The 27211-nt window shown below is 37.7% G+C and overlaps 1 protein-coding gene across 6 annotated transcripts in view; it reads left to right on the forward strand.

Annotated features, from left to right (window-relative positions):
- The first annotated feature begins 7176 nt into the window (after positions 1–7176).
- Positions 7177–27211, forward strand: part of CCSER1 (coiled-coil serine rich protein 1) — a 760495-nt gene continuing 740460 nt past the window's right edge. For all 6 annotated transcript variants that reach the window (XM_047717985.1, XM_047717986.1, XM_047717984.1 and 3 more), the window contains exon 1: positions 7177–7597. The gene's annotated coding sequence lies outside the window, so the exon portion shown is untranslated. The remainder of the gene's footprint in view (positions 7598–27211) is intronic.

Below are 27211 nucleotides of genomic sequence, written 5' to 3' on the forward strand. Positions count from 1 at the left end.
GCTCTTGAAGAAATAATAAACAAGAAGCCTTCTCCATTACATATACTTTTCAAGAAATGATAAAGAATAAATCATCAGGGATGCCTGGGTGGCTCAGTAGTTAAGCATCTGCCTTTGGCTCAGGTCATGATCCTGGGGTCCTGGGATCAAGTCCCGCATTGGGCTGCCTGCCCAGCAGGAAGCCTGCTTCTCCCTCTCCCAATCCCCCTGCTTGGCTATGTCTCTCTCTGTCAAATAAATAAATAAATAACTTTAAAAAAAAAAAAGAGTAAATCATCAGTCATATGCACCACCCCTTTTCTCCCTTGAGCATACATTATTTTGTTCAACTGGGCACTGGGAATATAATGAGGAGTAAATCAGTCACGAACCCACCATTGGCTTATAGTCTAGTGGGAGAGTTTTCTCTGCCTGGGAGAAGAAGACAAAGTTAAAGATATGAAGCATGAGAAAGATTCGAAGCTGCTGTTATTGGCTTGAAGGAGGAAGCAGCCATGTGTCAAGGAAACAGAGACCTTTGTACTAGGACTATAAGATCTGAATTTTGCCAACAACCAGAAAGAGCTTGGAAGCCAATTTGTACCCCAGATCCTCCAGATGAGAACTCAGCCTGGCTAACATCTCGATTTCAGGCTTGTGATACTGAACAGAGAATTAGCCACATCCTGCAAGAATCTGACCTACAGAACTGTGATCTAATAAACTGAATTTTATTTTAAGCCACTATGTTTGTAGCAAGTTCATTATGCAGCAGTAAAAAAAAAAAAAAAAAAATGACTACAGCTTGTCTTTGCTCCACATGGCTGGTTAGAGTGGTTAGATTTGGAGCTGGAAGGTCTACTTCCAAAATGGCTTACTTGTGTGGCTTACAAATTAGTGCCTGTGGAGTTTGTCAGATGGTGCTGAGGGCTGAAGGCAACAGTTCTTTTCCATGTGGTCCTTTACATAGTCTCCATAGCAAGTGACCAGGTTCCAAGAGCAATTGTCTCAAGAGAACAAGCAGAAAGTGAATGGCAATTTTATGACTTACCCTAGGAAATTACATAACATTATTTTCACCATATTCTATTGGTGGAGGCAGTCACAAAGGTCTACTCAGGTCAAGCAGAAGAAACATACATAATCCTTACCACTCAGAATGGTTTCAACATCTCATTTTAAGAAGTACATATGGGATAGGATATTTTGTGACAGCCATACTTGAAACAAACAATTACATGGTGATTTAATAACTCACTCCTATCTCAATACCCGTCTTGTAGGTTAAATGTTAACATTTGGAGGAAAAGTTGGAGTGAAGACAGTACAAAATAAAGCACTATTACACCCCCAGTAGCAGGTTTAGGATGTGAATGGGTTTGGATATATAATGCATATGCACATAATAAATCCCATAATGACAAAGGTCAAGAATACTTCCTATCTTTAACATTAACTTAAATTTCTAGAAAAAATCCAAGATGTGGAAGATGGGGACTGCAAACTGATCTCTTTTGGGTTTATTTTTTCCAGAAAATAATAAAATTCAATATTGTTTTTATTTATATAATATAACGGCATTACAAAGCAATAAAATCAGTCCTCAACAGATCTAGAATGTATAAAAATATACAAATTATTTCTCTTCGTCTTCTACATTTGGATGATTAAAAATAATTGAATCTCATTATTGAGTGAACCAGACATAAGGAAAAAAAAAACACACTTTAATTCATGACAGCATGTGCAGTTATTACTGAAGTAAAAATTTTGGTTAAACAATGTATAGATTTGGCAAAATAAAAATGACTTTCATTTTGTATAATTTCAAATGTCTAGAACTTCAAAGTATAAGAGGCGCTTTATACAAATGACAAAAACTAGGGAATGCATTTTTCACATTTTAATTACAATTCACATGTCTGTATCTCCTGCTGTGATGTTTTGTTAAAAAGAGATCTCATTTGTGAAACTGCCAGTATAGAAACTGACAGATGGTAAGACCAGTTTCCAACCTGCTTAAGTACTGGTTTAATATGGTTTAGATTATTTTATTTGCATTATTTGTTTTTACTATATACCTAAGTAGTACAAAAGTACTATTACACCTTTGTTATAGTTCTTCTATTATTATTAGTAGTAGGTCTATTTATATGATTTATAGATTTATTGTTATAGTTTCAAATTTTATCAACACACTATTTTTAGAGATGATTTAACTGATTATTTTTCTAAAAAATGTGTCAGGTTCTACTTCTTTCAGTGAAATGCCAACAAACAGATGCCTGGGGATAATCATAATAAAACAATTCAAAAGTTCAAGAAAATAATCACTTTGATAGTTGTAACTCAGAGAGACATCAAGAAATGAACCAATTAATTGGGTTAAATTTTTTTTTTTTGTAATATTGCAGTCAGGAAAAAAGTATTTGAACATGAAAATTACCTCATGTGAAGGTGAGAAATCCCAAGGTCATTTTCCAAAAGATCTTATTGATCACATCTGGATGTATAAACAAAAAGAAGGAAATTGTATGAAAGGAAAAGTTCCTACTTGTAAATTTGCTTATAAAAATTCATTTGGTTTTATGTTTATACACATTATTTTTAATATAGTTTACCACCCTTTTTTTAAAAAATAGAGGCATAAATTCAGAGAATATTGATGTTGATGTCAGTTCATGCCTCCTTCAACACTTCAACTTCTTTTCAGCTTTCAAACTGGACAGTCTCCCCTGGAAAGTCAGGACTACCTCGGTGGCTGGGTAAGTGATGCCTCTCCACACCACTTACCATCTTTCAGACCATTAAATGGGCTTAGAATTGGTTCACTTTGTAAACTGGAACATGGTAGCCCAGTGGCAAGGACAGTGGGTAACATACATTCACCTGAACAACGTGAATTGTTATCACGTTTGCCTATGGGACGGATCCTTGGTGTCTGTGGTTCTGAGACCAAAGACAGCTCAACCAGTGGGTATTATGACCCATTCATCTGGTCTTAGCTTTGGCCAGGGATTCTTCTCTGAAATCCTGGTCAGCTGACCTGGCTGGCCTTTTAGTTTCCTTCATAGAGCAAGAACATGAGCAGACCTTGCACTTCTGGTACCAGGCAGGATTTCTGTTGCAAAAAGAATTTACCGGGTCTGCATCATTATTACCACATTTCTGAGAGACAATTCTATCTAAATTTTCTACTGTGCTCTATCTATCTGGAGGTTTCCCCAATTAATACCATAATGAAATTGAGTTTTTCCTGTGCTTTCTGGACCCTGAACTACAGTTGGGCCAATTCTCCTGTCTTCTATCTTATACTTCTCATCAGTCCTTGATCTTGAGTGCAAGTTTCAGCCTCAATCTCCACTAAAAGCTTCTTATTCTATGATACTTATAATGCCACTTTCACATTACAACAGTGTCACAAAAGGATAATTTACCTCTTAGTAATATGAGAGAAATTCTGATTTTTTTTCTAAGATTTTTATTTATTTATTTGACAGAGATCACAAGTAGGCAGAGAGGCAGGCAGAGAGAGAGGAGAAGCAGGCTCCTGGCTGAGCAGAGAGCCCGATGCGGGGCTCGATCCCAGGACCCTGAGATCATGATCTGAGCCAAAGGCAGAGGCTTTAACCCACTGAGCCACCCAGTTGCCCCCAAATTCTGAATGTTAACAACAAATTTACACTTAATTCTTTTTTTCATTTATTTTATCTTATTAGGCTAAAGCAAGTTGAAGTGACCTTTACCTAACTTTCTTCATAAAGATTGGGTAATCGTGATAGGTTATTCAGTAAATCAAAGTATGAATAAAATGGCTACGACAGGAAAAAAGAAATGCAAGTTTTAAATTTATTTTCTGATACTTCATCTCTACATTATTTGCAAATATTTTAAAGTTACTCTTTTTTTTTTTTTAATTTATTTGACAGATGACAAGTAGGCAGAGAGGCAGGCAGAGAGAGACAGGAGGAGGAGGCAGGCTCCCCGCCGAGCAGAGAGCCCAATGCGGGACTCGATCCTAGGACCCTGAGACCACGACCTGAGCCAAAGGCAGAGGCTTCAACCACTGAGCCACCCAGGTGCCCCTTAAAGTTACTCTTTAGAACATCTTATACATTTCATTATAGTAATAGCATTGTAAAGAAAAATTATCTCCTTACCTTCCCTAGACACTAATTTCACTTTTTAGGTACCACTACTGAAGGGTTTCTGATTTGGCTCATCACTGCATTCAGTGGGAATTCAGTGCACATAAGGGGCACATATGTAATTGGCAACCTAATTTTTCTGCTTTCATCAAATGGTGCAATGCCAAATCTTCATTGAACTTGCCAGTTATATGCACTTGGGAACCAAATAGCAGCAAGCATAAGAGATGAAAATGAACAAATTGGAAAGAGTCATTAACTTACTGTTTTCCTATCACAACAAAAATTGTATCATTGAAAGTGTAGCAAAGTGGGAAATTCTGCTTGAAACATTAAATCATCTTGAAAGAGAATAATTCATTTACTTCTGAAATGTTGTTCATTAGAATTTATAAATGTGGTTTCTAGTACAGATCTTTTTCAGCAAAAAATACAAAGTAGTTAAAATGAATCAACTTTTCCGAAGTGTTTTAGGTTGTATATTCTCATATGTCTTTCTGGTATAGTGTGTATGAATTCTAGACTTTATGTCAAAAGCGAAATTGTTAGAAAATTAAGCAAGAAATGTTGGCTTATTTAATACCTTAATGAATAAAGGCAATTGACAGATTGTCATGGTTCTCACTAATTATGAATGCAATTGAGAGTGTGAAAATTACAATCAGTTGTGGTTACCAGAAATGCCCTTGAAATAACTGGTTTAATGTATAATTTTAAAGTATGCACTTTGGAGTCATTATTAAATTATCATTATTGATGACACCTTATTAAATAGAGACCTGGGACAAAAAAGCACCAAAAACTTGCCCAACATGATTGAACATTGTTCTTAAAGGGGGACATAATTTTTTTTAATGTCTATTTGGATCCTTTACCAAACCTACATATTTACTGGCAGAGTGCAAATTTTCAGATCAGGAATAGCTCTTCTATAGAATTTTCTTTTGCAGTGATAGTGGAATTCCTTTAGTAAGGACTTTGGAGAAAAGTTTCCTAACATTTTCTTTTTTTCTTTTAGTTTCCTAACATTTTCATCTGTAAGTCCAAGTACTTAAGATTTTTAAATCCTTGCCTAACTCTAAAAAATAAATATCTTGTAATCCTTTGTTGCACCAGAAAAAGTAAAAGGGAGATAGAAGGATAATGCCACAGGTTTGTAGATCGGCTTATTTCATAATTATCTAAAAGCTAAAGATACCGTTAACACTTTGGACTAAACCAGGTGTTCTGAATGGGAGTAGAGTAGGTTGAGCTCCAGTTGCATAGATTAAACTGTATGTGTCCCAACATTAGCTATCTACTCTCCCCAAACCTGACTTTCCTGGTCTGTAAAATTGAAGAAATTATAATAGCTTCTTTCATGGGGCATGTCCACATTAAATCCCAACATCCTTTGTTAGTACACCTATTTTTCAATGCTTAATCAAAAGAGCTAAAATAGCCTGTATTTACATGTTGTTATATTTGTCCACTGGTCCCAGCCTTGCTGCCTTTTCTTGATTATATGCTTAAGCCACTTTTAATGTACTTTAACAGACTCTAAAGTCTTTGTATGAGGCATGAAGAAACTAGGGGAAAGGAAAATCAGTGAAAATAGTAAAATGGAGAATACTTAATGGATAAGCATTTGAAAACAAACAAACAAACAAATAAACAAACCAACCTGAGGACATAGCAATGGCCATGAACTACTAATAAGGAGAGACTGAGTTGTGAACCTTTTCACCCTACCCCCCAGGTTCTGAAATGTTCTTAACTTTCTTTTGTCACATCTATGAAAAAAATAATTTTTCAGAGCTGTCACCCCAAATCAGGGCTGAATCCATGCCAAAATACATGTCAACCACTAATATTCAAAAAGCACACCTTGCTTTTACACCCACTATATTCACATTTCATCAGTTAGATTGTGGCCAGTTAGTTCATTTAGAGTCCTTGAAACTTTCTCAACACAGTAGTGTGCCAGATCACAAAGTGGACAGGAGGCTAGTTAGCAGGTGATGTCAGCTGTATGAACTTTACAGTGGAGATGAGTTATCTATCTAGAAATGGTCTTACGTGGCACCAGAATGGGTTAAAAACACAGTTTTTTAAAAAAGTTTTTAAAAAACCACACACACACACACACACACACACACACAGAGTTAAGCGCACTCCATCTGCTGTATTGCCTGCTAGACATAAATATACTGGAGAGGATATAAATACGGGGATGGATGGGAAAGAGTTCAGGACCCGGTGCAAACCTGAAAGGAAATGGGGCAATACAATGGGAGAGAATTAGGACGAATCAGGTCAGCAACAGCACGTGCATCTGAAGTCTTCCCCATCTCTAAACTGGAACATTTTCTCCAGGGCCTGTCACTCAAATGACAGGAAAATGGTAGCTGATTCTGATTGTAATTACCATGCGTTCGAGGACCTTAGGTGTAGGAACACAGGTTCCACTCTAGGTCACAGTCCTAGTGCTTCTATTATCCTACAGAAGAACTGATTGCTGTAAATGGTTCCTGGGATGTGTGACCTGCTTGGAGGAAAGATGCCAGGTTTCTTTCCTTGCTGCCATGGAGGGAAGAGACGTGTCGTGTCGTATATGAACAGGTTGGGTGAGAAGGAAAAAGGGGGAAAGAACCTCACAATTTCCTTCCTTAGAGGTGGAATAAAAAGATGGTAACATTGGCGGTTTGGAGAGAAAAGATAGAGTGCATTTTCAGCATCCCCGAGGTCCCTTCGTACTGCTTTACACTCCCCCTCTTCTGTTTTGAACTACGAAGGCACTTGGACTCCACACACAACTAAGGATGGGCTAAGGGGAAAGCCAAGTCAGCGCAGTCGGAAACGGCTTCCCTTAAAATGAAAACTCAGCAACGGGCCAGCCCTGGGTGTGCGCGCGTTAATGTATGAGTATGTGTGCGTGGTAACCAGCAGACGCAGTTGGCTGGGCGCCGCCCTCGAAGCCTCCCCCCTCCCCCCGCTCAATAACCCCCCCCCCATCCCTATAAAGGCCCCACTCGCCGCCGCCCTCTTCGCAGTCGGGGAGCGCGGCCTGCCGTGGAGGTGGCTCCGGCGCTCCTCACTCAGTCACACTCCGCGCACTCACATACTTGGAAGCGCCTCCCCACGTCCCTCCCCTGCCCTCCTCTTGCTCTGCTCTCCTCTCTCTCACCACAAATAGTCGCCGACCGACTGCCAATCCGTGTCTCTCTCTCTCTCCTCTCTCTCAACAACATGACTGACTGGGAAGCGGTGGCTCAGGCAGAGCAGCTCTGCTGGCGCAGGCAGGAGGAGGAGGAGGATTATTAAAAAACGCAGCTCGAGTCTGTGCAACTGGGAGTGGAGAAAAGGAGCCCACAGCTGAGAAGGGGAGGGAGGGCAGAGGAGGGGACCAGGAAGGGCACCGCCGTGTCCCGAAGACATACATTTCTGAGTGCCCGGGAGGAGCCTTAACAAGCGGCGCGGAGCCCTTCAAGGTAGTAACGCCCCCGGTGCCCCCGCGCCCGGAGGGTCGCGCGTTGCGTCGGCGTTGCGCTGGGGCCAGACCCCGGCGGACGCGGGGTGACTGCCCGGCAGGTGACCGCGCCGAGACCGGGCCGCCCTGGAGCAGCCCCCCGCCCAGGCCCGGGGCGCCGCAGCGGGCCCGGCGTGCGTGGCGCGGGGACCTGGCCTTGCAGGCAGGGTGGGTGGGGGGCAGACGGGCTCGCTTGCTGTCGGCCCGCGACTCCTCGAGCTCTGCGTGGCCTTTTCCTCCGCGCTTCTGAGCGCTCTGCTCCGAGTGGCCGCGGCCGCGGCTCTAGGGCGATGCGGAGCGTGGCCGGCCAGGGGCAAGAGTTGGCGCAGGTTCCGGGCCGCTCCCCTCCTTCGCCGCTCGTGTCCCGCAGGTAGGGGCGGTCAGCCTGCGCTGGCGCCCGGGTGTGCGGCGCCGGGGCGGGGGCGGCGGCGAGGAGGAGGAGGGCGGGGGGCGGGGAGCCCTGTGGCTCTGGTTGGAGCCGCAGTGCCGGAGCCGGGACCGCCTTTTGCCTCCGCCTGCTTGTCCTCAGGCGCTAGCTTCCTGGATTGGAGGCGAGACCCTCCCCAGCGGCGGCAGGAACAGCAGCGACTTAGTGTGAACAGATTGCTTTGTGGTGGCGCGTCAAGGGCTCCAGGGAGGGGTGTGTGTGTATGTGTATGTGTGTGTGTGTATGCGTGCACGCTCATTCGTGTGCATTCGCGCTCATGACTAATCAATGCTTTGGCTCACCTGAAGAGATAATCAGCCTTGAGGTGAAACCCTGGGGCCCCCTCAGCTTTTGGCTTGGGTCCCAGGAACTCGTACAGGCGGTGCCATCAAGGGGTAGGGTTGCACGAAGGGTTGACGGAGGGATTTGTGAATGGTGCCTCTCTGCGCGTGGAGGCTGAGCTTGCTGATGTAAAGGAGGAGGTATCCAGAGTGAGAAGAAAGGCTATTTATGGCAAAGAGTTGTGAAATTTCTCGGGGTTTCCTTCAGTGTATACTGAGCTTTTCTCTCCTTCTCGTCCTCCCTCTTTCGTTTCTCTCTTCCTCTCTCCCATTTCTCCTCTTCTTTTCTCAGAATGAGAAGCAATTCTGCTTTTTTCCCCTCTCTCGTGGGATCTGGAATATGCAGTGAAGTCAGAAAGCACTCGTCTTTTTACAGGTAGAAAAAAATGTTTCTTAGAAGGCACTGATCTCTTGCCCTTTAATGTTTTTATGTACTTGTTCTCCACTTCTCGTACCTCTTACGGACATCAGTAGGACTCAGAAGAGGCAAAGTGCCTACTTGGTTTCAGTAGCTCTCATTTTTCATATTTTACAGTTGAATACCTTCTCACTGAAATGTAACACATATTCTCCCATCTCTACCCCTAAGAAAGGCTATTAAAAATAATGCACACATGTTTTACTGTAAGCCTGGTTTTATTAAAAGCCCTGGGGAGTAAAGAGAACAAGACACCTAGGTGAGTTTATATGGATTACTACTGATCACGAACTATTAAGGAAAGACCTAAAATACTATTAATCTAGGTTGCAACACAATTTCTTTGGGTTTCTTTTTCTGTTTACTTTAAAACAGGTACAAATTCCGAAGACAAGAAGCTTAGAGATGATGTGGGGCAGTGTCTACCAATTATACTTTAGCAAATTTGTTCTTAGAAGTAGTAACCTGTGCTTTTAGAGAACCTAGGACTGGCTTGTGACAGAGAGTAGGACAGTATTTTTATTATTTTATTTTAAATTTTATTTATTTATTTGTCAGAGAGAGAGAGAGAGCTAGAGCGAGCACAGGTAGACAGAGTGGCAGGCCGAGGCAGAGGGAGAGGGAGAAGCAGGCTCCCTGCCAAGCAAGGAGCCTGATGTGGGACTCGATCCCAGGACACCAGGATCATGACCTGAGCTGAAGGCAGCGGCTCAACCAACTGAGCCACCCAGGCATCCCTCTTGGAATGTCTCTAAGTGCCTGCCAAGCACAGTGTTTTTAAAACATTGAAATTCCAACCACCCCTTCATTAATTTCACGAGAAGAAAGAGAAGTAAAATGGTCAACCTATTGTCAGAGTGATTTGTCTTCATTTGATATTAATTAAGGATCTCAGTACTTTGATCAGAACATGCCAATTGGTGGTGGCGGTTTTGTTTTCAGTGTGAAAGTAGCTTTCCTTAACAGTCCTGTTTATTCTGAAGACAGAGTAAAGAATTTGTTCTTTTGATTTAGTTAGAATTCATATTGGTTAAAAATACAGCTTCCTAGTGCCTGGCTGGCTCAGTCAGTAGAGCTTGTGACTTTTGTTATCGGGTCATGAGTTCCAGCCCCATGTTGGGTGTAGAGATTACTGAAGGAAATAAATAAGATACACTTTGAACATTGGAGCACGTGCAGTTTTATATTTTACGTTAGGACTTAGACTGAGAACCCCGCTTTGAGTTTTGCTGCCTTAACTTTCCTGAATTGTTGGAATGTAGATAAAATGAGGAGTTTAAAAGTGTACTTGATGAATTGTATTACTGCAATCATTAAGAAGTCGTATCTACAAATAATTTGTTTTTTTGACATTGTTAGAGAACCAGTAACTGTTTACTACTTTAAACTATATATTATTTATACTACAGAATATTAATTTATATCAAACTCATGAAGTAGAAAGTGAAAAACTTTTTATTATATTTTATTGTTACTCAACTCTTCATTGCATTTCATTACTCAACATAGTACTCATTAATAAAGGGTTTGTCATGCCAGGAACTATCTAGGAATTGTGGAGGAGCATAAGACTTCCTTGCTCCCTTCCCTTCACGAGCTTACCCTCCAACTGGGACAAAGCTGATGCATGATAACCCATCATAGTAAGAGACTGCCTGCCTATCAAGGACTGCAGGAATTCCGAGCATAACAATTACATTTCATACTGAGTTTTGTCTGAAAGGCTTCAGGCTTAGGTAAGACTTGCTTGGTCTTGATCTTAAAGTATAAATGGGATTAATGGCTTGTGGATGAAAATATGAAGTGTAAGTTGCAAGTATCCTGGAATTATAGAAAAGAATGAAAGATATAAGGGGAAATAAGTTTGTTTGAAATACATTTAGATATTGCAGAGCAGTTGAATTTGTTGTGGAAAGGGCAGGGTGAGTTGGTTTTTGATGTACAAACATTCTGTATACTCCATTTTTGACATTTACTGAATTTCTGCACCTAAGAATACAAATCTTTGATTTTATATTGCCTTTTAGTGAACAGAATGCTCAACATATATTTGCATGGGATACTTTAAATGTTTAGATGTACCTTATCACACGAAAGTGTTGAACGTGGTATTAGTATCAAGACAGCAGGTATAAACCTCTTTAAATTGAGATGTTTGAGGTACATCCTTAACCAACTCTTCTTAGATTTTCTCTAAAGGAAAATAGAATGAGATATGTAAAAGAATAGCTATTTTAATAGTCACCATTCATTAAATGCTTAATATTTATTCTTTATATAAAATGTATAATCCATTAAATAACATTTTCTGTAATATTTTTATTTTAAAGTTACTAGAATGCACTCACACAGTGGTTAATATATCTTTACATTATTTTTCATGAATATAGAGTTAGGAAGCAGGGCTCATGGGGAATAATTTTAGAATTATAGTGATTTTAAAGATTTTTTAGACTATCTTCTGATACATAGATGGTATTAACAATAAGAGCATGTCCTGTCTCTAAGCATTCTGAACTTAGTTATTTTTTCCTTGTATATATGTTTGTTTTTGTAGAAACATAAAACTGTTTAAAATGAATTTCTTCATTTTAAGAACATAGGAGGAAACATTTGAGTTGATTTTCAGCCTGTCTTTTCAATATGATACCCCAGAAGTATGTTATGGTGACAGTAAAGAAATAGTACAAATATTAGATATGACTTTCAATAGATAACAGAATAGAATTACTTTCAGATTATGTGGATTAAAAGATTTTCATATATATATTCTGTTGACAGTGAATAGATAAGAATTATTACAAAAGCGAAAAGCCTATTAAATCACCAGTTTCATATTCATGCAGAAGTGGGATGATTTCCAACATAGTAACAGTAGAAACCAGGCTATCTGTTAATTGGTCTCTTTTGAGTTTGGTTTTAGACTATATGTCACAGGTGTATCACTTTGATAATGTAATCTCTCCTGTTGTATGACTGACAGCTTCTGCATTATTTCCCTATTGGATAGTGACAAAATCTGTTTGCTTTATATTGAAGACATATACTTCTATCAGAAATATTATCTTCACCATGCAAGAGTGTCAGTTAACAATAAAACATGAAGTCTGAGGTGGGGGAAGCTGTGAAAAAGGATGGGGAAATTGATACAAAACACCCTAATGAACCATTCTTCAATAAGTCGTTTAAACTAAATGTAATATAAAAATATAAAGCTGACCAATCTAAACTGTTGATATAGCAGTTGATACAGTACCAAGAGATTGTTACCAGTTCTTATTTTTAAAGGACTGTATTGCATTTTAAGCTGTTTTCATGTGAGCTAAATCAAATGGACGAAAGAAAGGAAAAAAAGAAAAGAAAAAGAAAAAGAAGGAGAAAGAAAGAAAGAAAAATGGTGGTTGAAACTGTTCACTAGTATCTGTGGTATGATGTTAAATTTTTTTTAAGAAGGATTTCTGCTTTGATCATTGACAGATATAGTGTTTGTTTGACCAAATGCCTAGCCTTCTACCTGGATTAACTTAAAACATGGTTTTTGGTTTTTTCATATTTAAACTGCATTAAACACAATTTTAATTAAGCTGATTAAAATTTTTGAACACTGTAACTATGTTCTGATACCAGTATAAAATTTAAAGGAAACATTAACTTATGGCAAAGTCTCTTTTTTAAAGTTTTTATTTAAATTCTTGTTAACATACAATGTAATATTGGTTTCAGGTGTACAATTTAATGTTGTAGCACTTACACACAATATCTGGTGCTTGTCACAAGTGCAGACTCTATAATAGTTATTTTTTTAAAAGTTATGTAAATATACTATTTCCCAGCAACTTTTCACTGAATGGTTTTGGGATCTGTTGATTCTGACCTGAAATAGAACATTTGGGGTTAGAAAGTGGTGATTTTATAATTCTTTTTTTACATTTATGGGCTGGCATTCTTCTCTGATAGAAAGCTTTCCCTCTCAGGTCAGTATAGACCACGGATTTTTTTTTTTTAATTCAGTATTAGTACAGGTTAGATTTTTTAAAAATTCTTATTTGAATTCAATTTAGTTAACATATAGTGTATTATTAGTTTCACGGGTAGAATTTAGTGATTCATCAGTTATGTATAACACTTAGTGCTCCTTACATCAAGTGTCCTCCTTAATGCCCATCACCTAGTTACTCCATCCCCCCACCCACCTCCCTTCCAACAACCCTCAGTTTCCTGTGATTAAGAGTTTCTTATGGTTTGTCTCCCTCTCTGTTTTTATCTTATTTTATTTTTCTTCTCCCTATGTTCATCTGTTTTGTTTCTTAAATTCCACATATGGGTGAAATCGTATGTATTTGTCTTTGTCTGACTACTTTGCTGAGCATAATACCCTTTAATTTAATCCACGTCATTGCAAATGGCAAAGTTTCATTTCTTTTGTTGGCTGAATAGTAATCCACTGGACATATATATACTACATCTTCTTTATCCATTCATCTGTCAGTGGACATCTGGGCTCTTTCTGTGGACATTGCTGCTGTAAACATTAGGGTGCAGGTCCCCCTTTGAATCACAGTTTTGTATCTGTGGATAAATACTTAATAGTACAATTGCTGGGTGGTAGGGTAGTTCTATTTTTAACTTCTTGAGGAACCTCCGTACTGTTTTCCAGAGTGTCTGTACTAGTTTACATTCCTACCAACAGTGTAAGAGGGTTCTCCTTTCTCCACATTTTTGTTTTATGACAAATTTTTACACAAGACCAGTGGTTCTCAAAATGTAGTTCCCTGACCTGCAGCAGCAGTGAACTCCTTAAAATGCTAATTCCACCACAAACTGAATTAGAAATTCTGGGTTAGGGTCCTCTATGTGATTTTTTTGCACTCTCAAGTTTGAGAAGTACTGACCTAGAGTATTTTATAGTAAAACTTGAAGGCTGTGTCTTCCGCCTGTTTTGGAGCTAAGTACTTTTCTTTAGCTCTTGGAGATGACTAAGGTTTAACTATTTAGGTCTGGAAAGTATGACACTCTCCATCAGATGATTTCATTTTAATTGTATATACAGATTATAAGTATATTTAAGAAAGGAATTAGATGAGTTCCTAATTCTTGAGCATATATTTGCTATTGATTGGGGAAGTAATTTAAGAAGTGTAGAATTCGCTGGACCCTAAAGACCCCAGGCTGGGCCTTACTGGTAGTCATAAAAATATGCACAGCGTACAAAGCTTGACCATTTTCTGTTTAGTCTTGTTGACTCTTATTTGGTATTTTTGGACTGGGAATGGAATAATCATCTTTCTCTGTAATATGACAGCTGTGCAACAATAGCATCACATGTGTGGAATGTTCTCAAAGTTTTAGTGCTGAAATAAATTTTAGACCACATCTGTACATCTTTCACTATGTAAGATAATGTGTTCATATCCTGTAACTCTTTTAGTAGCCCTCGTTCTCTCCTTTCCCTCATTCCTGCTTCTCTTTCTCTCCCTCAACCCTTTTCTCTATTTCGGTTATGGGGTCAGTCATTACCTCCCTAAGGAAGCTTTCCTTGGCCTCCTCTGTTACATCAGTTGCCCCATTATATATTGTTTTAATTCTGTATTCCTCTACCTTGCAGTACTTACTGCAATATTAATTTCATATGTATTTATGTGATTGGTTCAATATTATGTCATCAAAGATTAACACACAATTGGTGCCCAGTAAATGTTGGTTGAGTAAGTGTGCGCCATCATCATAAAGATGTTTTATGTTTTTCCCAAGAGAGATACTTTAGAAAACATTTTAAAACCCAGGGAGTCCTAGGACATATGTAAATACAGGTACTGCTTTCCTTTCTGTTTTGCAAATGATGAGATACATTTCATTAACAATAGCAATGGCTCTAATGTGCTGATCTGGTCTTACATGATAAGCACTTTGAATGTATGATGCCATGTATTTCTTCTAAGATTATAAAGTTGTTTTTGTGTAAATGTTTTAGTAGAAATGAGGAAACTGAGGTTGTATTCTATGGTCTGCCAAGCTAAGCCAAACTTTTTTTTTTTTTTTTAAATCACGCTGATGCAGAAATTATGAAACCAGTAGACCGAGAATGTGGAGGAGTGTATCTTCTCTTTATTCCTGATTTAACTCAGGGCTCAGCACTATCTGTGCATTGCTTATGCTGGTTGCACCTTCTTCAGTGATACTGTTGTTGCTTTTCCGATGATTAAGTGATGGAGATCTTGCAAGGCTGAAGGTCTCTTCTTAATTTGCTTTTCTATATGGTTATTATGTGCCCTCCCTGCCATTTAGTCATAATTCTCTTACCCCATCTGGTCAGAATCTCCCAGTTAACAAAAATTTAGTATGTAAACAAGTATAATTTGCAGATTGAGTGCCTTTATGCAGAGAATGTTCGAACATTAGATATTCTCCATATTTGGAGATATACAGCTTATCTTCTGGAAAGGTTGACACAGCTTTGGGTACCTTGTTCAAGCAAGGGAATATATGATCACAGGGTCGTACCAACTTAGTTTCTTTTGGCTTTTAATCTTCAGATTATTTATTTAAATGTGGGTTTAATCAGTGTTCAAATGTTTGTAACAAAGGAAGTACTTAAAGGCTGATTCTGTAGATGTCCATGGATAATTAAAGAGTTGAATTTCATTATGCTGAAGCCCTCTTACAAGACTGACTGTACAAAGTTACATATTTTATAATGTGTTTAAATCAATAAGTAACAAGTAAATATAGATACATATCAACAAGAAGAAAAAAAAAATCAGTAGTTTAACTGAGTATTTTACTTACGGCCTGTTTTGTAGCTTTTACCAGAACTTGTTTCTGTTGGTGGAATCATTTAATCATTAACGGGAGCCTCAGCCTTGCCCCTGATTCAAGATTAATCCTTTTCTGTAGTAGGAAGACTGACTGGTTTCTAACTGAACACTTCTTGAGTTAGCATCACCACTCTTGATGTCTAGCCTAATATTACAACATTATAGTAATGCTTCTTTCTTATAGCTTAAACTGAATTCTTACCTAATTTTTTTTGTGCATCTTGATAAATTGCCCAATTGTCACTATTTCTCCTAGTATTTGAGCAAAGACTTTCTTTTGACAGAGCCTACTTTATTACTTTGAAGACTGGGATCCTATGTCTAAAACCACTTCATTTCCTGGGTCCTTTTATGAGCCAGGCAGACTCTCCCCAAAATATCACTCTTCTGGGTCTCTAAATATCACCAGCTCTTAAAAGTAGGCTTCATTTCCAATATTCACTCTTGGACCACCATGTTGCCAACTACTTATGGCACATTGCTGTGTTCCCAGATACTCAGGCTGGTTGGACTTCTTGGAAGTATTTATAGCTGGGTTTCTAGAGCACTTCCCAGACTCTAGTGCAAGTCTCTTACCAGCTTCTGACCATCGCAAGACTTATTTTGCTATATGTAATCTCCTTTACCCAGCTGTGTCACAAGATAGAGCTCCCTCATTCATCATCATTGGCAAGAAACATTTTGTAAATGCTTATTATGTATAAGTCAGTCTATTTCAAAAAGAATGTACCTCCTGGGGTTCCTAAAGTTCCTGAATAACTTAATCCATAATAAATGAAATACATGTTCTTCCATGTTTTGTTTGGTACCCAAATGTGATACGTGTGTACAAAGATGTGTGGAATGTGCATATGCATTCTTTAGGGTTCACCGATTTTCCTTTTCTAGTCAAATGTTGATTTCAGTATGATCTGCCTCTTTTCCATTCTTCATAAACTTACTTGAATATGATATGTTTGGAATATAGAACCCCTAAAGAAGCATACTGTGGATAGTGTGATACATTCTCTGATTTTCCGTACTCATTAATAAAAACTAGCAGTATCCTTGTGTTCAGATACTGCTGAACACCCCTCTTCAACTCTCCTCGGAGTCTTAGTGATATACCTTCTCTATCAACCAAACTCAGACTAACATGTCATGTTTCTTATGTACTCATTCCCTGCAATTAACTATTGCCTAGAAGTAGTTAAATACTCTGATTCTGTTAATGAGTTGTTATTGTCGTATGTACAGCTTTTGTGTTTGTTTGTTTTTTTGGGGTGTTTTGGTTTCTTTTGGGTGTGAGCAGCATATGATATATCACAAACCAAACAAATGAACATGAATAAAGGTATGGCAAAAGTAAAGCAAATGTAGGCTTTACCATTTTAGACAGTTCTTCCTTTAGAAACTATTCTTATATTTATTTGCTTTTGTTTATTTATAGTTATACAAATTACCAGAGCATTAAGTCTGAATGTATGAAATATGCTTAGTGAGTAATGCTTCCTAATACATAGTATTCTCCAGAATATTCAAGAAAGGCTTGAAAGGGGAAAATCATACAGCGTATACAGAAACATCAGATGAGACTGTTAGGGAAAGGAAAAAGTAGTTCCAATTCAATATTAGAAATGTAGATAATTGTCATTTATTTTAGGTAAAGTTTCGAGATATTTTATGGATAACCAAACTGATGGGTCTCTACTTCAGGATTCCTAAATTTAAAAAAGGGTGTTAACTACTGGGAAGACAGCTCAAGGATAGTTACTTTGATTTTGTTTTGATTTTTGTTGTTTTATCCATATGCACAAGACCCAGGAACACTAAAAGTATTTGTTAATAAACGAGTTACTAAAGTTAGAATGCACTTCCTAAAGGAGTATTATTAAAAATATAGATCACTATATTGGGCCATTAAGAAAGTCATTAGAAATTTGTGCATTACAAGCATATAAACTTATAGCAACATTATTGCTAAAATTAACTTTGAGAGTTATTTCCTACAGTATTACACAATATGTAAATATGGTGGTATTGAGGACATACTTTCTTCATCAACACAGTTCAGCTTCTGAAAGGATAAAGGGCTCCACAGTGGAATAAGTTGATGTAGGAACAGTGTATTGCAAAGCATGCCTAAGGGAATTTCGAATGTCCCAGGTTCAGGCGCTGAAGGGATAAAGGGTAAAGTCACTGTGTGCTAACTCTTTAGTAAGAGAAGGAAGGAATTGCCACCCAGGATATTTCTGAGGAGTAGTGAACCTGAGCTCATTAGATGATGATACAGAAAGCACAAAGCCCCAGAGGTCTATGTAGGACATGAATGAATGAGGTGTTTTAAAAGCTGAAGAGTTTTAATTTCAATATAGGACATTCTGAAGTTCTGGAGGTCCTCCAGCCCTGTTCCAGTATGCTGTGCTTGTGTCTCCAGTCACTTCCCTGGCAGGGGAGCTATCCAGGGTACTAGACTTCTGCTGAAACCCTCTTGAAAAATTGTGCAAAATATTTTTGTTTTTGTTTTTGCCTAGAGCCTGTCTTTAGAGACACAACATCATTCACTTGGAATGACTAACCTGTCATCATTTGGTTTATTCCAGTGGGCCCTTCAAAGCCCAGTTCAAGTGTAAGTTTAAATACACCAGCAATCCTATTCAAGAAACCTATTCTGGGTGTCAAATCTCCATTTAAAATATCATAATTCACTGCTTGGTTGTGCTTTATGCCCATTAGATCATGAGCTAATAGTGAGGACAAGGATTTTGTATTTTACTCTGTTTTCAAGCAGCTGGTCTAAATCAGTGATATGAAGATCCTCAGTAATTGATTAATGCATGAACACTACTTAAGGGTGACTTGAATTTTGTCCATTGGTGCAAACTATTCCCTGTTCTAGCCACTATCCTAAGTCACATCCAGGCTCACTTTGAATATTGCTCTTCATGGCTTTTTCACAGACTGAAAATTTGTTTTTAACTTGAAACCGGATAATTTAAAATGGCTAAAAGTCTTGAAAAAATGAAAGGACCAGGAAGTATGGGCATATATGCTGCAGGTGTTGTTAGGGGATTAGTAAGGTTTAAGGAAGTAAGAAGTGGTAGTACAGGCTGGTACAGAGGATAGGGTCAAAGGAGAGTCTGGTTTATCACTTCCTGAGAACAGAACCCAAAACATGACTTTCTAAGGCCTTTAGAATATGGGATCTCCTCTCAAATCCCATAGCCTAAATCCCCATTTTGATATGTCAGAAAATCTGAGGCCACATGAGGCTGACAGAATTCTTTAAATTCAGTAAATGGTACTAGGCCTTGTGTATATATTGGTTAATGAGACACGTATTGTTCCCCTCCTCCTGAAGCTTAGTTCCCAGTTGTAGGACTCATAATTATCCTTGGTCCTTGCTGAGAATGGAAGTAGGTGGCCTTCTTTTCTCTCTCTTGTAGCCACCCTCCTGGCCTCCTGGACTGCCATGAAGAGTAAGTGTGCTCGTTTCCAGTACTCCACCCCTGCACACAGCATTGCTCTGAGTGTCCAGTGTGGCAGTAAGTGACTGTATCATTGTAGAAAAACTTTATTTACATAGGATATCCTGTCACTAGTTTTGCAATGACATGCTGATCACTTTTACATAAATGTTGAAGTATGTGCCTGTATAATTTCCTTATAAGAATATTTCAAAAATAGCTTAGGTACTATTTTGTTTTTTTGTTTTTTGTTTTTGTTTTTTGTTTTGGTCAGAAATTCCATATATTTCAGGGCCATGAGCTACAGGAAATGGCTATGTGGCATTTTCATGGAGAATAGTTTCACTTTATAGTTCTACCTTTCATGTTTTCGGAGTACATATACTATCTATCCTGGACATCATGTATTTCTCTTCCCTGTTTTTATTTTCAACCTGTTATTAGTGGCAATGTTTCAGTTACGAAGCAGAAACAGAAAAGCTTTATTTCTTAGTAATTTCTCCCCACTTTGGGGACCTAGTTATAGAACTTACAGAAATACTGTAATTCAAAATAACTTAGATTTAAAAGAAAGGATTTAAAAGTGTTAAAATTAAAAGATGAATAAAGCAGTTTTCTGTAACCATCTTAAACTCATAGTTTGGAAAACTAGTAATTTCTTTGCTAAATAATATATGGTCATTATTAATTTTATGAATTAAAGACTACTATAGCCATTTTTAAAGTAATACTAGAGATGAAATGTTCCTATAAGTAGTATTTCAACCTACTGAAAAGAAAAGTTGCCTTAAAACTGAGTAGTGAGTATGATGTGTGGTCACAGTTTTTGTGGTTTATAATGAAATTGTTAGGAGAAAGGGATAAATTTTAGTGATCATGCACCACATTTGTGTTATGTAAGCGCAACTCCAGGAATCCTCAGCCTTCTGTCAAGACTAGGACTCCTTGGGGACCAAAAGTGATGATTGCTTCTGATTTAGAATGTGGTCAGGAAAAGATGCTCTGATTACATTCTTCTTCTTCAATAAGAGAAGGTAGGGCAGTTCACACCCCCATCAAAACCAGTTTAAGAGGGACGCCTGGGTGGCTCAGTTGGTTAAGCAGCTGCCTTCGGCTCAGGTCATGATCCCAGCGTCCTGGGATTGAGTCCCACATCGGGCTCCTTGCTTGGCAGCGAGCCTGCTTCTCCCTCTGCCTCTGCCTGCCACCCTGTCTGCCTGTGCTCACTCTCGCTTCTCTCTCTATGACAAATAAATAAATAAAATCTTAAAAAAAAAAAACAAAAAAAAACCCAGTAAGAGTCTGTACAAATATTACTGAATTCAAATTCTTTTTGACTAGAAAATTTATTTGATATTAAATCAAAATACTTGGATCAGTCTTTGTTAAGTACATGTGTGGACAAACATACACATGTATACATTAATATAATGTCTTATAATGGGATCTGTCTTGTATAAATTTCTTTTAATAATGGAGGTGATTTTAGTCTTTCTGTTTTTTTAAATGGAGAGGTTAATCAGTTAGTGCTTTTCAAAAAAAACAGAACCCTTTGTGTATATATCTATCTGTATCATATATCTGTAAGGTGATTTATTTTAAAGGATTGGCTGATGTGATTATGGAGGCTGGCATATCTGAAATCTGTAGGGTAGGCCAGCAAGCTACAAACTCAAGTAACATTTCTGTGTTACAGTTTGAGGTAGAATTTCTTTCTTCTCTACGAAAGTTCAGTTGTTGCTCTTAAGTCCTTCAACTGATTAGATGAGGCCCATGCACGTTATTAAAGGTAATCTGTTTTACTCAAAGTCAAATGATTGTAGATATTAATCACATCTAAAAAATACTTTAACAGCAACATCTAGATTAGTGTTTGATGAAACAACTGGGCACCAAAGCTAAGCCAAAATGACACATAACAATTTAAACATCACAGTGGGTAAAGGATATTATGCTAAAAAGCCCTTTTTGATTTACACAGTAGGTTGATGTATACATGTTTTTCCTTTGGCCAGAGATACCTTATCATTGATCAGTTACTGGCCTTTGTAAACAGAGGTCATCATTCATCAGTTCCTTAATAATTTTGTAATGATTTATTAAGGATGTCTTACATGCAAAAGATGATGCTAGGCAGTTGAAAAATGTAAAGAAAATAAGTGATGGAGGCTATATATTTTAAGTGTGTTAATTCTAGTGGAAGAGCCTCGTGTATAGTAGATACTTGTGTGATAAGTAAATTTGAAGAGTGAAACTGTGTGCTTTTCAACCTTGTCAATTAAATACCATATTCCCCATGAACAACCAAAAAAAAAAATCATGTCAAGGGTTAATATGCCAAGTTATTATGCTTATTAACTTAAGGATAACTCATATGCAAAATTAGATTATGAAAGGTATGCTTGCCCACTTGCAGGTCAGTTTCATTTAGACAGTGCTGGCTCTACATACATTCATTTCAGCACATTAAAGGATTTGTATTTGTGTTCAGCTGTCCAAAGGTGATTCAGTATGTACTGAAACAGGTCTGAGAAGTGGAGTGTCATCTTACTCTTCATATGGCATAGAGCAACAAACATTTTCTTTATTGACTCTAAATGGGTGTTTCTCCTGGCACTTTTTCATTTCAAAACTGCATTTTGTTTCTGTTTCCTTATTCAATGGATATGAACTTGACTGCCTGGTCTTTGAGGCCCACTGTGAACTCAACCACACCTTGCTAATCCAAGCATAGATCTTCCACTTTGTTAAGGTCATATAACTTAGAACACCCTCACACACACAGCATATGCATTTAATCCTTTCTGTTTATGCAGATCTCAGCTGTCATTACGGGTCTAACTCCATGAAACCTTCCATGACGACTTTCACCCGCCTGGGGAGTTCCTTTGCTATACTCTGAGGTCTGAGCAGTACCTAGTTGGCTCTAGACAATTAAGTAAAGGTTGTTCTGCTACAGTGCATTTTTCTGTAGTATAAATTAGCTTCTAAACTGGTAAATCTGGGAATTAAGTTTGTAAAATACTGAAGTTGGTTCATATATGACTTTTTTCCATAGCATATTCATATTTAGCTTTAACAAGTAATAGTTGAATGGAAAGTATACTAATGCAGACACATGCAAAATATAATAGAGGGATAATCTTTTCACAAATCTACTTTCATCTTTTTTTTTTAAAGGGAAAAGTTTATGCATTTCCTATAAAGATTTTATTTATTTATTTGACAGAGAGATCACAAGTAGGCAGAGAGGCAGGCAGAGAGAGGGCAGAGAGCCCACCACGAGGCTCAATCCCAGGACCCTGAGATCATGACCTGAGCCGAATTCAGAGTCTTAACCCTCTGAGCCACCCAGGCGCCCCCCCCACCTTTTTTTGGTAATTTTTTTTATTAGGAATTTTACATGTCCTATAAGGCAAATAAGGTTTTTATAAAAATATTTTTATGCTTTTGTTTAGAACTTTGTGTTGTAAGCTGCATAGATTTTCAGTGTTTCTGCCAAGCCCTAGTTTTGGGAATACAAGCTCTGTCTGGTTTTTCAGAATGAAAGAACACATATTTTGCCTTAGCAAATTGCAAAATTGCACATATATTGCAAAATTGATCAGTTTTGCTTCAAATCACTTGGTATTTATTGAACATCCACTGAGTGCCAGACACCAGTAGCAGTGTTGGATATATGAACAATGAACAGGGCTTGCTTTTGAATGCAAAGAAGACTAAACACAAACCCTGTATAATGGTGTTTGTATTGCTTAATTCAGTAGATGAGGAGGAAGACCTTTGTGCATGTTCCTCCCTTTGCCTGGAATGCTCTTCCATTCCTGCTTTATTTACCTAGTTTCTTCCTAAACTTCATGGCTCAACTCAAACATCACTTCTTTTTACTATTCTAAGCTCTTAGAGAGCCATACACTTTTCTTTCATAGCACTTAAGGTAGCTCTAACTTTACAATTATTTGTGAGGTTATTTAGATAATATTTTTCTTTTCCTTAGATGATAAGTTCCATGAGAATAGAGATTGTTTTTTTCCCCATCATTGTGTTTCATTTCCTGTCAAGCATATACATATGCAAACACACACACACAGCAGGCATTAATCTTTATTGTAAATTTAGTCTATAATCTCTGATATGTATATATGTATATGTATTTATTTATTTAGCAGGTAGGCTTTTAGTAAGTTTTAGCTGTATGGATGAATGAAAAGATAAATAAATTTTTTCTTTATTTTTTAACAACTTTGACTGTTCTTCCTGGAACAAGTCAGTTTTTTTTTTTTTTCCCCTATCTATATCACTTTTATTAGCCTCACATTTCTGGATAGTGTGTGAATTTGTTGAAGTTTGTGGCTTGTATATTTGTTTTATAGATTTTTACTGAATATATTCTAGAAAGCAAACTGTACTAGCTCTAGACTTTGTATTTATATCCCCCAGAAATCACAAAATTTAAAAAAAATGCTTAAAACCTAAAAGTGTGGAGAAGAATGCATAGAACAGTATTTTCATTACCTTTGTGTGGAGGAGGATAACTTGAACAAGGCCCTAAAAGCAAAAACCTAAAAGAAGTAATTGATTATTTTGGAGGAAACTATTGATATATTATATATTAAATATATGGTATATATATATTATATATACATATTACTTTTATTTTATTTTATTTTATTTTTGAGAGAGAGAGAGACAGGCCAGGAGAGGAGGGAGGGGCAGTGGAAGAGGGGGCAGTGGAAGAGGGAGCGAGAGAATCTCAAGCAATCTCTAAGCCCAGCCCACAGAACCTGAGATCCTGATCTGACCTGAGCCAAAGCCAAGAGTCAGATGGTTAACCAACTGAGCCATCCAGGTACCCCTATTGATCCTATTGGCCCTATTTTAAAAAATTAAAATTAGGAATATCTGAACATCAAAAGTAAACCACAGATAAAAAGAAAATATTTACAATAAACATAACTAGTTAAGTACCAGAATATACAAGGAAAACCAATAGCCCAATGATTGTATGACCAACTGCCCATTAGAAAAAAAAATGGATTAAAAGATATGACTGGAAGCTTATAACAGAGGAAACTCACTGGCAAATAAACATGAAAATATACTCAATCTTATTAATAGGTAGATGGACATTTAAAGAGTGGAATGTCATTTCATAGTGCTCATAATGAGTGAAAAAAGAAAAAGTTTGGCACTGCTCAGTTTTGGTGGGAATGTGGAGTATTGTTATGTTTGGAGTATATGCATTTCTTGTGAGATTGTAATTTATTATAAACACTTTGAAGACCCCTTTGGTAAGGTAGTAAAGTTGAAGTTAAAGATGGTTGTGTTTTTTTGTTTTGTTTTTGTTTTGTTTTTAAATTTAAAAGAGAGAGAAATCACAAGTAGGCAGAGAGGCAGGCAGAGAGAGAGGGAGAAGCAGGCTCCTTGCTGATGCAGGGCTCAATCCAAGGACCCTGAGACCATGATCTGAGCTGAAGGCAGAGGCTTAACCCCAATGAGCCACCCAGGTGCCCCTTGTAAAGTTGAAGTCATGAAGTGTCAGTGGTCAGGCAGTTCTAGTCCTAGGTTTTACATTAAGGAAATTTTTGCACTTGTGCTTCACAGTACATTAAAATACATTAAATACATTTAAAAAAACCTCAATGCAGCATTTCTTAACAATAGTAAATAACTAGTGACAATCTTAATGATTTCACAGAAATATATTTGTTAGAATTTAAAACCACTTATATTACTCTTAAGCACACAAATCAAAATGACATACTGTGTATAGATATGCAATAGGTATAAAAATGGATGTTGTGTACCAAATTTGGGTGGTAATTTCTTCTGGGGAGGGAGAAAGAAAAAAAAAGATTAGAAAGGAGTTTTATTAGCTGCCAAATTTAATATAGAATAAAAGAATATTTGTTCATTTTATAGGGAAATAAACTGTGCTCAGAGAGGTTGTGGATTGCCCATAGTCACTCAGCCTGAGCTGTGCCCTAGATCCCATGTTTGCTGTTGACTTGCTGACATCCTTAATACATGTGAGAGAACTGTAAATTATTTTCTTAATGAATCCTCTCAAACTTATTTGTATACCCATTGCTTGTAAGATTACTTCAGCAGCCAAGTTATAATTTTTTTTTAAAGATTTTATTTATTTATTTAACAGACAGAGATCACAAGTAGGCAGAGAGGCAGGCACAGAGAGAGAGGAGGAAGCGGGTTCCCCACTGAGCAGAGAGCCCGATGCGGGGCTCGATCCCAGGACTCTGGGATCATGACCTGAGCTGAAGGCAGAGGCTTTAACCCACTGAGCCACCCAGGCGCCCCAAGCTATAATTTTTTTTAAAGATTTTATTTATCGGGGCACCTGGGTGGCTCAGTGGGTTAAAGCCTCTGCCTTCAGCTCAGGTCATGGTCTCAGGGTCCTGGGATCGAGGCCCGCATCAGGCTCTCTGCTCAGCGGGGAACCCGCTTCCTCCTCTCTCTCTGTCTACCTTTCTGACTACTTGTAATCTCTGTCTATCAAATAAATAAATTAAAAAAAAAGGTTTTATTTATCTATTTATTTGACAGAGGGAGAGAGAGAGTGCAAGCAGAGGGAGAAGCAGGCTCCCCACTGAGCCAGGAGCCCGATGTGGGCCTGCATCCTTGGACCCTGGGATCATGACCTGAGCTGAAGGCAGATGCTCAACTGACTGAGCCAGGCAGGCACCCTATAAGATGATTTTTTTTAAGATAATTTTTTTAAGTGAAAGAAAATACTTACCATGTTGTTCCATCTACTATTTTTACTGCCACAACTTGACAGTTTGAATTTATTTCTTGAAATTTTACTTTAGTTAGCTCACAGCTTCCCTGAGCTTGCTCCCACACTTTGCCTGATCAAGTTATAGCTAGGTCATGTTCACATTCCTGCTATGGCAACCCTGTTGTGGATGGCTACCTGTATTTTTCATGGGATTATTATAATTTCTAGCCTTGTGGATGACATCTTTGTTGTTTCCATTTAATATGACTTGTAGGTGACTAGGGTTTTTTTTTTTGTTTGTTTGTTTGTTTTTATGTTCAGTTAGTTACTGTATATTTTAAGTGAAACATCATTATGTCAGATACATGTGGATCACTTTATACCTCTGGTGACATTCATTCCACCACCAACCATTAATAATTGCTTCCCTGCCACTGCCCTGGATGGAAGTTAGAAGTTTTTGTGAACGTGGACTCTGATTTAGTCAATGCATGTAGTGAAGCAGCTGAGTCAACGCTTAAGTAGTGAGGATGGTAAGTAGTAGAATATAATTACAGAGTGCATATCTAGTCCTCATTTCAGGCATGAAATGACAACTGGATTCTTAGGTGACCTTGGCTGTTTAGCGTGCTTAGTGAATACAGTATGGTCACATAGGATTTTTATACTTTCTGTACACCACAATTAAATAGAACCAATTTTGGAAATTCAGACTATTGCAATCACTAGGTAATATGCCTGTGGAAAAATTTCATTTAAAGTATTTTATTCTAAGGCTTAGTTTCCCTTTGTGAATTCAAATGTTCCATTAATTCATTTCGATCAGTTATATACTTTTTTGATTCATCCAATAATCAAACTCTTATTATCTAACATAATAAAAATCAACCAAAGGGATCAGCTCATCCAAATTAATTACTACTTGAGTAATATTTCTGCAAAGTTTTGGGACCATTATTATTTCTTTTAGTAAACAAAATCTGTTTTCTGGCTACATACAATTTTGAAAAGAGAAGTCAGATGGCCAATAAACTTCCAGATATCAGGTAATATGACAAAAATGTTTAAAAAATTAATTTTGTTTTCTAGATGACATTTGAAATGCTAATCCTATTTTTGGTTACCTTCTACCTTTAAAATATTCCCATCTTGTAGGCCCCAGTTAGATTTCAAATCAAAATCTGAGAGTTGAGCACCTTTCCAATTTAACAAACAAAACACATCATTTTTTATGCATAGGGTAACCCCAACTAAGTGAATGTAGAAGGCCACATAATCAAAATAACACTTAAATAATTAAAGAGTTACATTATAAAATAAAATTAGGAAGGATAAAAGAAACAACTAACTGTGGTTCTTCTTGCCTTTTGCATTATATGCTCTTGCCTTT

Source organism: Lutra lutra, chromosome 2 (assembly GCF_902655055.1).
Source record: "Lutra lutra chromosome 2, mLutLut1.2, whole genome shotgun sequence".
NCBI classification, from domain to species: Eukaryota; Metazoa; Chordata; class Mammalia; order Carnivora; family Mustelidae; genus Lutra; species Lutra lutra.